We start from the raw sequence: 13296 nt of genomic DNA on the forward strand, positions 1-13296 counted from the left end.
GGCCACAATGGACATTAAAGTCATTGTGGCATTGTCACAGCAGGATATGGCGCTAAAACAGCAACAATTGGTCAGATGCTGAATGACCATGATGTCCATCTGTTCTCTCTCTCTCTCTCTCTCTCTCTCTCTCTCTCTCTCTCTCAGACAAACTCCGATATGCGGGTCCGAAAACGCAGCAGTTTGTAGTCTATAGACCTTCATACATACTTATGCAGCAAATTAGGTTTTACTTTGCCGTGCGTGTACATGTGTGTATGTGTACAGCACATTTCTTACAAAAGTACTGCTTTATAAAAAGTAATAAAAAAAGATAGAAGCTGAGATAATCAGGTAAAGTAAGTAAGACAGAGGATATGAAAGGTGTTTCCTGATTTGTTCTGAACAGTTATGATTAAACGTTTATCTTTTTAATACGTTTTTGAAAGTTTGATAAACAAAAACTATAAAAACCCCAAAGAGACTCGCCGTCTAAATGGATTAAATTGTTGCTGTCCGGCAGAAACATCATATCACCATGTTTAAACTTTAAATTTTATGGTATTGTTTATTTTATGTCTAACTTCTTCGCCCTACTTCGTCATAGTAGTAGTGTGTCACACAAAAGTAGTGAAAATAGCTCATGTCGCATTGCGTTGTCAGCATTAATGTATAGATCATCTATTCTCAGTCACTTTAATAATAAAAAAGGAACGGTTTTGGACATACAAGGTTTCCACCGACAGCGACAAAATGTTAATTTGAATGCAGAATGAGTAGTAGTAAGAGGCACCCTATATCCCTCCCACCCTTTTTATTTAGGGGGGATCCTAACCACCCATCTGAAGGCACTCCCTAGAGGGGGTGGGCGTGGCATTTCCGCATCTGATGACGTCATTATATTGATTTTGCTGATTGGAGTTTCCGGTATCTGATGATCTCATTAGATTGGATGAGGATGGCAGTTTCATCTGTGCCAGTTTGGGTCAGCATATTGATTATGTATACATGCATTTTCATCTTTGGCAGTTGGGGGATCAATATGATTCTAGTTCTGCTTTCGAATTGGTTTCACATCCCCATCTGTTCAAACTGAACTGCGCATGCACTGATTTGTGTAGGCGAACTGTCCTATTGATTTTGCTGGGTGTGTGTGTGTGTGTGTGTGTGTGTGTGTGTGTATTGCTCTTACTCCCATTTTTGGGAAAATGTATTGAATGAGTTATAAGCAGACAAATTATAGCGATGGCTTTTAACAGCTTAGATTATTTCCAATATGCTTATAAAAAGTCGGGGAGGAACTGATGATGCAATTGTCAGCCTGCTTAACCCCTTGGCAAACCATCTCTAACTCCCCATCTTACTAGGCCAGCTTTTTATTGATTTTACGTTTCCTTTCAACCGCAAGCACTGGTCTCAGTTGTCTTACTGAGGAAGGGGGGGACAGTGGGGAGGAAGCATACAGAGCATATCTATTATCTCTTCAGAACTGGTGCGGGGAAGAAAAAATAAACTCGTTAGGGATCAATGTGACAAAAACAAAATAACTTGTCATTCATGAAGAGGAACCTGTGCAGGCCATTACAAATGGTGGACAAATAGTGGAGGTAGTAGACAGTTTTAAATACTTAGGCAGATATATTGACGGCAAACTCATTTTCAGTGAAAATACTGAACAGATTTTTAAAACTTGTAACCAACGTCTCCACCTACTACGCATGCTCAACTCTTTTAGAGTGAGCAAGCATATCGTGGAAACAGTCTATAAAAACCTGATAGAGGGAGTCTTGTGATTTAACATGGCAATGTGGTTTGGCAATCTAAGGGTCAAAGGAAGAAGCAAGCTGCAGCGAATAGTAAATCTAGCCTCAAAAATAATTGGGAAGAGACACCAGCAATTAGGCTGTATCTACAATGAGATACTTCGTAAAAAAAAAAAAACTATCAAGATAGCAAACGACCCCGTCTCATCCACCCTGCACCGACTTCCAGCTACTTCCCTCTGGTAGACGGTACAAACTAGGCATGCCATGGTATGAGATTTTACAGTACGGTACGATGCCGATATTGATAATCTATACCTCGGTATTCCAAGGTATTTATATTTATAAAAATAAAATAAAAAGATTGCCCCCCTGACCTATGTCTAGTGACTACCTCCACATCCTTATAAGCCCTTCTTTGTTCCCCAACATGCAGGCCTACACATATATATATATATATATATCATAATATATGCCATGATTATGAATTGATTACCCTGGACCGAATGGAAACAAGACAGCAAGGACTTTTATCAGTGATCCCTTTGGATATGTGGTTGACTGTATCCTATACTGATTACACTTCTGCCAATAAAGTACTCAGTCAGTGAATCAATAGCTATTCCCCAGTCCCCATTGTATTTCACTGTACTATGGCTCCCCCTAATGGCCGTTTTGTAATCAGTATGGTGGAGCAGAGGTGATGCAATCTGCGCATGATCACAACTGTCAATGTGTGCCTCCGTGTTGACAGTCCACACTTAGTTACTACATATGGAAATATGGAATATACATTTGGATCTGGGTGTTTTTCAGCAACACTAACTCAAAGATAGGAAGCAACTTTTCAATCTACTGCATCTGTGGGGTGAAAATATTTGTGTTAAGTGTTGTTGATATTGTTGTAACCGTTTGTTTTTTACTGTTTGGTAAAGTTTTGCATGGTTCAGGTTGTCTTAAGGTTTTGTTTTAATGTATGACTTGGATTATTTTGGTACGTGGTGGCGTATTTTGTGACATTTGCAGGGTTCATGATGTCTTAATGTTTTGTTTTAATGCATGACATGGGTTATTTTTGGTATGTGATGTGGTGTTTTCTGACATTTGCATGGTTCACGGTGTCTTAAGGTTTTGTTTTAATGTATGACATGGGTTATTTTTGGTATGTGGTGTGGTGTTTTGTGACATTTGCACGGTTCATGATGTCTTAATGTTTTGGTTTAATGTATGACTTGGGTTATTTTTGGTAGGTGGTGGTGTATTTTGTGACATTTGCATGGTTCAGGGTGTCTTAATGTTTTGTTTTAATGCATGACTTGGGTTATTTTTGGTAGGTGGTGGTGTATTTTGTGACATTTGCATGGTTCAGGGTGTCTTAATGTTTTGTTTTAATGCATGACATGGGTTATTTTTGGTACGTGATGTGGTGTTTTGTGACATTTGCACGGTTCATGATGTCTTAATGTTTTGGTTTAATGTATGACTGGGGTTATTTTTGGTATGTGGTGTGATGTTTTGTGACAGTTGCACGGTTCATGATGTCTTAATGTTTTGGTTTAATGTGTGACTTGGGTTATTTTTGGTATGTGATGTGGTGTTTTGTGACATTTGCATGTTTCAGGTTGTCTTAATGTTTTATTTTATTGTATGACATGGGTTATTTTTTGGTATGTGGTGTGGTGTTTTGTGACATTTGCATGGTTCAGGCTGTCTTAAGGTTTTGTTTAATGTATGACTGGGGTTATTTTGGTACGTGATGGTGTATTTTGTGATATTTGCACGGTTCAGTTTGTTTTAAGGTTTTGTTTTAATGTATAACTTGGGTTATTTTTGGTATGTGGTGTGGTGTTTTGTGACATTTGCACGGTTCATGATGTCTTAATGTTTTGGTTTAATGTATGACTTGGGTTATTTTTTGGTAGATGGTGGTGTATTTTGTGACATTTGCAAGGGTCAGGCTGTCTTAATGTTTTGTTTTAATGCATGACATGGGTTATTTTTGGTACGTGGTGATGTATTTTTGGTATGTGGGTATGTGGTTGGGGAATTTTTACATGGTTCATGATGTCTTAATGATTTGTTTAAGGTATGAGTTGTATTATTTTGGTAACTGATTGTATGTTTTGTGGCATTTGCATGGTTCAGGTTGGCTTAATGGCTTATTTTAATGTATGACTTGGATTATTTTTGGTACATGGGGGGTGTATTTTGTGGCGTTTGCATGGTGCATGGTTCAGGCATGCCCGGGCATGTCTGTGGCCGTTTGAGCTGTGAGGTTGGGGGTTAATACTGAGTAATGTACGGTTAGTTCATGCTAGTAGGGTACATGTTTAAAGTAATCATGTATATCATACTGGCGTAACTAAATTTGAAATGAGCTGACTGGACTATGTATTTTTTAGATGAACACAGTATGTTGTTCACCTACAATTATATGGATCGATGACTAGAGTAGATTGACGGCATTTTACAATAGCTACTATTAGGTATTATTGACATTTAAAGTTAGATAGACTATAGTCTATACTACATGGTGGTATAGACATCCATGGATTTCCAGGGAATTCAACTTGAATCTGTAGACGGGGCCTGTACACAAAACACAATGTTTTGTGTTGACAATAACTATGAGGCAATAACAGCCATCATACTAGTAAATATTATGTATACTAGTTAAATTATCTAAACTCTGTGATTTGGCATAGACGTTTTTCACGACACATAGGAAGAGTCTAAACTACATGCATAATAATAAAATATGGTTGAATGTTTCAAATAGTGGATAGTTAGATTGGGTCATGCATGTTTTTAATACAAGCGCCTTAACATCACCATGTCTGATGGTGCAGTGTGTAAATGTATCAGGTTATCTACATGGTGTATACTAAAGCATGTAACACTGATGTACCGATGTTTTTCCAAGAGTTCAGAATGTATAGTTTAGAAAATTGTGTAAGTCTATACTATACGAGGTCTTTAGATCATGGTTAGCACCAAATATCATACCAAAAGTCTGTATCTTATGTTTATCAGGTTTTATTTTGATCAGAAAATAGACAATTATGCAGATGAACATACACTGTAGCACAACATGGAGCAAAATGTACAAGACAATGAATTCACCAGGACATCAAATATACTCGGTCATCAGCTATTTCTAATGTATATATATATATATATATATATATATATATATATATATATATATATATAGCTATATATTCAACGATGCAATCAGGTCAATCATAGTGGTAATAGTTATGTCCTTGATTATTATTTTTTGGATCATATCAGGGTAAATCCTTCCAGTAATGCAAATAAGATGTACATAGCCTATGGATTCTTGACATTGGCAGTGGTCCTATCTCAATACCGCTAGTTCTCAATACCTTAATAACCCCCGGTATAAAATCATCAGTCCACAACTTGTTCATTAAATCTTTAAAATGATTGTAGAAGTAATATCGGGGCGTAATATTCAAGCACGTGTGCTCGGCTTGACTAGAATGGTCTATGCGGCAGCCGTTGCAATCATCCTTCATCTGTGCGGTTATAGCCTTTGCGAGTAGTTGAGCAACATGTATTTTCAGAATATCTGTAAGATTTGTGGGGTTTGTCCCAGCAAACTCATCCAAAGTCAGTGGCCAATTCAAGGGGTATGGCGGCGAAAGCAATGGTGTGTCGGAGGCTGGAGGGTCATGGGGAGCAGTTGAATTTGGGGATGATAGGTCTACCCTCTCAAAATACTCAGTGTCCCCCGCACCATAGCCCCAAAATGCCCTCTCAAAATGTTCATCGTTCTCCGGATCATAGTCGCAAAATGCCCGGGCATCATCATATTCATCGCTGTCCGTATCTGCAGTACTGATGTTATGCCACCAGGGGGGTGTATACATGGTCCATTGCGGGTCCATCCATCAAGACCGGTCCCTTCATTCGAGTTTGATTCTCCCAATGAAGAAGTAGAATCCTCCATGGTCCGTGAATGGCGCAATATACTGGCAATAATGAGTTAGCATTTTACCTATAGTGTAGGAGGGGGTGGGCTGGTAGCTGCAATTGTTGGTCCATCGGTTTCTAGATCAGAGTGGGGCGTGGGTGCATCGTTTTCTAGCGCGCTGTACGAATCATGATTTACAGGACGGTTATCCATTGAGAATAATGTAGCGCCAGCTGGCTTTGGGGGATCACCGAGCGAGAAGCTACTATGTCTGGGATCACCTCTCTTGACCCTCTGTCACATATGCACAAATGTGGACCAATGAAGTTGAGATGGACATGTCTAGATCGCTACACTCACATCTCATCAAACCAACCTCGGAAAGTGAAGTGACCAACACAGAGTCAAAACAATCACAAGAACGGCACAGAATCAGTCAAAGATGGAGCCAACAACTAGAGAAACTTGCTAACGTTCACGAGGTTGATGACGTTGTCAAATGTGGTAATTTTATCATTGGGGTAGATGGTGAATTCCGCATAGCAAAGGGGGTCTACTTGGGGTTAAGAGAGGATGGCACTGAAGTCGCCGTGAAGAGAATGCTGAAGGGCGAGAATTACTTTTCATGTCGTCCAGAGCTTGATCATCCTTCCATTGCACAATATATGGACTTTATAGAGGATGAAAACTTTGCCTACCTTGTTCTTTCATGCCATCCAGAGCATGATCATCCTTCCATTGCACAATATATGGACTTTATAGAGGATGAAAACTTTGCCTACGTTGTTCTTGAATTATGTGAATACACACTGGAAGAATACGTTAACTTAAGAGACGAGTTTCCTGGAGGCCGTCTTTGTGAAATGCTGATCGCAAAACAGTTTCTCATTAGTTTAAACACACTTCATCGACAGAATCCTCCAATTCTCCATTGTAATATCAAACCCCAGAATGTGATGTTTGGTAAGCTATAGATGAAAAAAAAAATAAGACAGGCAAACTATTGTATTATTGTCATTTAAAAAATATATATATTTTTATTTATTTATACAATTTACCCTACAGATGTTACAAGGAAGGTGAAATTGTCCGATTATGGAGTACGTAGACAGGTGGACCACCGACAAACAATATATGCAACGAGTAGTGCAGGAAGAAAATGTTGGAAGGCGAAGGAGACCATTGATGAAGACTATGGCGGTGCGGTTGTACCATATACAAGAAGTGCCGACATACAGGTTTGGTTTTTTTCCAACATGAGAGAACCATTTAATCAAAGAAAACAATACAATCAGTCCCAACATTTCATTTTCATTCTAAAGGTGGCTGGGATGTTGTTATATTACATCCTGTCTGGAGGACACCATCCCTTTGGTACAGGCCCACGATGTGAAGTTAACATTGTGGATGGAATCTACAACCTGCACCATGTTCAGGATGTGCTCGCCAACGATCTCATCAAGAGGATGATCAATGAAGATCCAAAGAAAAGACCTACAGTAGAGGAATGCTTGGATCATCCATACTTTGAGGGAAACGAAAAGTCTGGGAGCAGGAAAACGTTTTCCCTTGTGTGCATAGGGCGTCATTTCCTCAATGCTAAACCCAATATCGCTAAACTTCTTTGCCTTTTATTTTTATTTTTATTTTATTTTTTTATTTTTTTACTATATGTAAAAATCTACATTGCCACTTAAAATCCATATTATGTGATGGGACGACTCCCAAAACGAATTGGAATGAATTGAACATGTCTATTAAATGTAATGTGTAGCATACTTGTGTAAATACGTGCTATGTTTCTCAGTAATTAAAAAAAATCAACATATCTTCATTGTTGTTTTTATTTCATATATATATATATATATATATATATATATATTTACACTATTAACGTTGTTAGATTCTAGTTAGGTTCTTACGATGGTAGTATACTAAACTTTGCGACTATTGTAACTAATCAGGATTATGCATTGGTGATGATCCTGCCTTTCTTTTGTTGGGGAGGGTGTAACGTATCCGGTACTGTATAAAAAACCCTGTTTGACCTCAAAGGTCGGCCATGATTAGTATGGCAGTTATTCTTTAGGCTCCACCTCTCCGGGGATGTTGTTAAATACGGAGAATAACCCTGCATAACTGAGTAATCCTACAATAGAGACACTAGCTGCGCGTGAAGAAAGAAAGACAACATGTACTCTACCTGCTACCAAGATGAGAATAGGAAAGTTTGGACCTTATCTGACGGCCGGAAAATTCGTCTGTCGTTTTTTCCCTTCAAGAATCATCGATGTATTGAACTCTATACATTGGAAACAGGCGACAGTATCTTTGAAGACCGGTTGCCTTACATACGCATCTATGCATCTGAATTTGAGCGATTGGTCCCTCCTATTCTTGAGTTCTGTAAGTACCTGCAATTGGATACAAAGATAAACCCTGGCTATATCAAGCCATCTCGATTTGTACGGGCGAGCTCTGAAATACCCTCACGTAGTGACACTGAGGCCTTCATCGTTGACTGTTCTAGGTCAAACTTATGGTTGCTACTAAGATACAAATCTCAATGCGGTACCCCAGTTGAAAGACCTAAGAGTATCATGGAGAAAGAGAAATGCTTTCCAATCCAACTAGCCGTTGGTGTGGATGATTTAGGGATTCTAAAGCATGTAATGTGTGAAGCCTTGGATTTCTTCACAACTATAGAGAATCAATCTTTGGACCTACTGGAAGGCTACCTTAGAGGCGCCAAACGTGTGGATTCACGACCATTGGACTACTTCAATGAAAAGAAACTGAGGCTTGTGGATTACCAGACAAGCCATTCCAGACCTACGGGGTTCTCGTTCGGTAATCCCAAACATAGTAGCTTCTCGCTCGGTGATCCCCCAAAGCCAGCTGGCGCTACATTATTCTCAATGGATAACCGTCCTGTAAATCATGATTCGTACAGCGCGCTAGAAAACGATGCACCCACGCCCCACTCTGATCTAGAAACCGATGGACCAACAATTGCAGCTACCAGCCCACCCCCTCCTACACTATAGGTAAAATGCTAACTCATTATTGCCAGTATATTGCGCCATTCACGGACCATGGAGGATTCTACTTCTTCATTGGGAGAATCAAACTCGAATGAAGGGACCGGTCTTGATGGATGGACCCGCAATGGACCATGTATACACCCCCCTGGTGGCATAACATCAGTACTGCAGATACGGACAGCGATGAATATGATGATGCCCGGGCATTTTGCGACTATGATCCGGAGAACGATGAACATTTTGAGAGGGCATTTTGGGGCTATGGTGCGGGGGACACTGAGTATTTTGAGAGGGTAGACCTATCATCCCCAAATTCAACTGCTCCCCATGACCCTCCAGCCTCCGACACACCATTGCTTTCGCCGCCATACCCCTTGAATTGGCCACTGACTTTGGATGAGTTTGCTGGGACAAACCCCACAAATCTTACAGATATTCTGAAAATACATGTTGCTCAACTACTCGCAAAGGCTATAACCGCACAGATGAAGGATGATTGCAACGGCTGCCGCATAGACCATTCTAGTCAAGCCGAGCACACGTGCTTGAATATTACGCCCCGATATTACTTCTACAATCATTTTAAAGATTTAATGAACAAGTTGTGGACTGATGATTTTATACCGGGGGTTATTAAGGTATTGAGAACTAGCGGTATTGAGATAGGACCACTGCCAATGTCAAGAATCCATAGGCTATGTACATCTTATTTGCATTACTGGAAGGATTTACCCTGATATGATCCAAAAAATAATAATCAAGGACATAACTATTACCACTATGATTGACCTGATTGCATCGTTGAATATATAGCTATATATATATATATATATATATATATATACATTAGAAATAGCTGATGACTGAGTATATTTGATGTCCTGGTGAATTCATTGTCTTGTACATTTTGCTCCATGTTGTGCTACAGTGTATGTTCATCTGCATAATTGTCTATTTTCTGATCAAAATAAAACCTGATAAACATAAGATACAGACTTTTGGTATGATATTTGGTGCTAACCATGATCTAAAGACCTCGTATAGTATAGACTTACACAATTTTCTAAACTATACATTCTGAACTCTTGGAAAAACATCGGTACATCAGTGTTACATGCTTTAGTATACACCATGTAGATAACCTGATACATTTACACACTGCACCATCAGACATGGTGATGTTAAGGCGCTTGTATTAAAAACATGCATGACCCAATCTAACTATCCACTATTTGAAACATTCAACCATATTTTATTATTATGCATGTAGTTTAGACTCTTCCTATGTGTCGTGAAAAACGTCTATGCCAAATCACAGAGTTTAGATAATTTAACTAGTATACATAATATTTACTAGTATGATGGCTGTTATTGCCTCATAGTTATTGTCAACACAAAACATTGTGTTTTGTGTACAGGCCCCGTCTACAGATTCAAGTTGAATTCCCTGGAAATCCATGGATGTCTATACCACCATGTAGTATAGACTATAGTCTATCTAACTTTAAATGTCAATAATACCTAATAGTAGCTATTGTAAAATGCCGTCAATCTACTCTAGTCATCGATCCATATAATTGTAGGTGAACAACATACTGTGTTCATCTAAAAAATACATAGTCCAGTCAGCTCATTTCAAATTTAGTTACGCCAGTATGATATACATGATTACTTTAAACATGTACCCTACTAGCATGAACTAACCGTACATTACTCAGTATTAACCCCCAACCTCACAGCTCAAACGGCCACAGACATGCCCGGGCATGCCTGAACCATGCACCATGCAAACGCCACAAAATACACCCCCCATGTACCAAAAATAATCCAAGTCATACATTAAAATAAGCCATTAAGCCAACCTGAACCATGCAAATGCCACAAAACATACAATCAGTTACCAAAATAATACAACTCATACCTTAAACAAATCATTAAGACATCATGAACCATGTAAAAATTCCCCAACCACATACCCACATACCAAAAATACATCACCACGTACCAAAAATAACCCATGTCATGCATTAAAACAAAACATTAAGACAGCCTGACCCTTGCAAATGTCACAAAATACACCACCATCTACCAAAAAATAACCCAAGTCATACATTAAACCAAAACATTAAGACATCATGAACCGTGCAAATGTCACAAAACACCACACCACATACCAAAAATAACCCAAGTTATACATTAAAACAAAACCTTAAAACAAACTGAACCGTGCAAATATCACAAAATACACCATCACGTACCAAAATAACCCCAGTCATACATTAAACAAAACCTTAAGACAGCCTGAACCATGCAAATGTCACAAAACACCACACCACATACCAAAAAATAACCCATGTCATACAATAAAATAAAACATTAAGACAACCTGAAACATGCAAATGTCACAAAACACCACATCACATACCAAAAATAACCCAAGTCACACATTAAACCAAAACATTAAGACATCATGAACCGTGCAACTGTCACAAAACATCACACCACATACCAAAAATAACCCCAGTCATACATTAAACCAAAACATTAAGACATCATGAACCGTGCAAATGTCACAAAACACCACATCACGTACCAAAAATAACCCATGTCATGCATTAAAACAAAACATTAAGACACCCTGAACCATGCAAATGTCACAAAATACACCACCACCTACCAAAAATAACCCAAGTCATGCATTAAAACAAAACCTTAAGACAACCTGAACCATGCAAAACTTTACCAAACAGTAAAAAACAAACGGTTACAACAATATCAACAACACTTAACACAAATATTTTCACCCCACAGATGCAGTAGATTGAAAAGTTGCTTCCTATCTTTGAGTTAGTGTTGCTGAAAAACACCCAGATCCAAATGTATATTCCATATTTCCATATGTAGTAACTAAGTGTGGACTGTCAACACGGAGGCACACATTGACAGTTGTGATCATGCGCAGATTGCATCACCTCTGCTCCACCATACTGATTACAAAACGGCCATTAGGGGGAGCCATAGTACAGTGAAATACAATGGGGACTGGGGAATAGCTATTGATTCACTGACTGAGTACTTTATTGGCAGAAGTGTAATCAGTATAGGATACAGTCAACCACATATCCAAAGGGATCACTGATAAAAGTCCTTGCTGTCTTGTTTCCATTCGGTCCAGGGTAATCAATTCATAATCATGGCATATATTATGATATATATATATATATATATGTGTAGGCCTGCATGTTGGGGAACAAAGAAGGGCTTATAAGGATGTGGAGGTAGTCACTAGACATAGGTCAGGGGGGCAATCTTTTTATTTTATTTTTATAAATATAAATACCTTGGAATACCGAGGTATAGATTATCAATATCGGCATCGTACCGTACTGTAAAATCTCATACCATGGCATGCCTAGTTTGTACCGTCTACCAGAGGGAAGTAGCTGGAAGTCGGTGCAGGGTGGATGAGACGGGGTCGTTTGCTATCTTGATAGTTTTTTTTTTTTTACGAAGTATCTCATTGTAGATACAGCCTAATTGCTGGTGTCTCTTCCCAATTATTTTTGAGGCTAGATTTACTATTCGCTGCAGCTTGCTTCTTCCTTTGACCCTTAGATTGCCAAACCACATTGCCATGTTAAATCACAAGACTCCCTCTATCAGGTTTTTATAGACTGTTTCCACGATATGCTTGCTCACTCTAAAAGAGTTGAGCATGCGTAGTAGGTGGAGACGTTGGTTACAAGTTTTAAAAATCTGTTCAGTATTTTCACTGAAAATGAGTTTGCTGTCAATATATCTGCCTAAGTATTTAAAACTGTCTACTACCTCCACTATTTGTCCACCATTTGTAATGGCCTGCACAGGTTCCTCTTCATGAATGACAAGTTCTTTTGTTTTTGTCACATTGATCCCTAACGAGTTTATTTTTTCTTCCCCGCACCAGTTCTGAAGAGATAATAGATATGCTCTGTATGCTTCCTCCCCACTGTCCCCCCCTTCCTCAGTAAGACAACTGAGACCAGTGCTTGCGGTTGAAAGGAAACGTAAAATCAATAAAAAGCTGGCCTAGTAAGATGGGGAGTTAGAGATGGTTTGCCAAGGGGTTAAGCAGGCTGACAATTGCATCATCAGTTCCTCCCCGACTTTTTATAAGCATATTGGAAATAATCTAAGCTGTTAAAAGCCATCGCTATAATTTGTCTGCTTATAACTCATTCAATACATTTTCCCAAAAATGGGAGTAAGAGCAATACACACACACACACACACACACACACACACACACACACACACCCAGCAAAATCAATAGGACAGTTCGCCTACACAAATCAGTGCATGCGCAGTTCAGTTTGAACAGATGGGGATGTGAAACCAATTCGAAAGCAGAACTAGAATCATATTGATCCCCCAACTGCCAAAGATGAAAATGCATGTATACATAATCAATATGCTGACCCAAACTGGCACAGATGAAACTGCCATCCTCATCCAATCTAATGAGATCATCAGATACCGGAAACTCCAATCAGCAAAATCAATATAATGACGTCATCAGATGCGGAAATGC

Source organism: Protomyctophum parallelum (assembly GCF_964188405.1).
Source record: "Protomyctophum parallelum genome assembly, chromosome: 1".
Taxonomy (NCBI): Eukaryota; Metazoa; Chordata; class Actinopteri; order Myctophiformes; family Myctophidae; genus Protomyctophum; species Protomyctophum parallelum.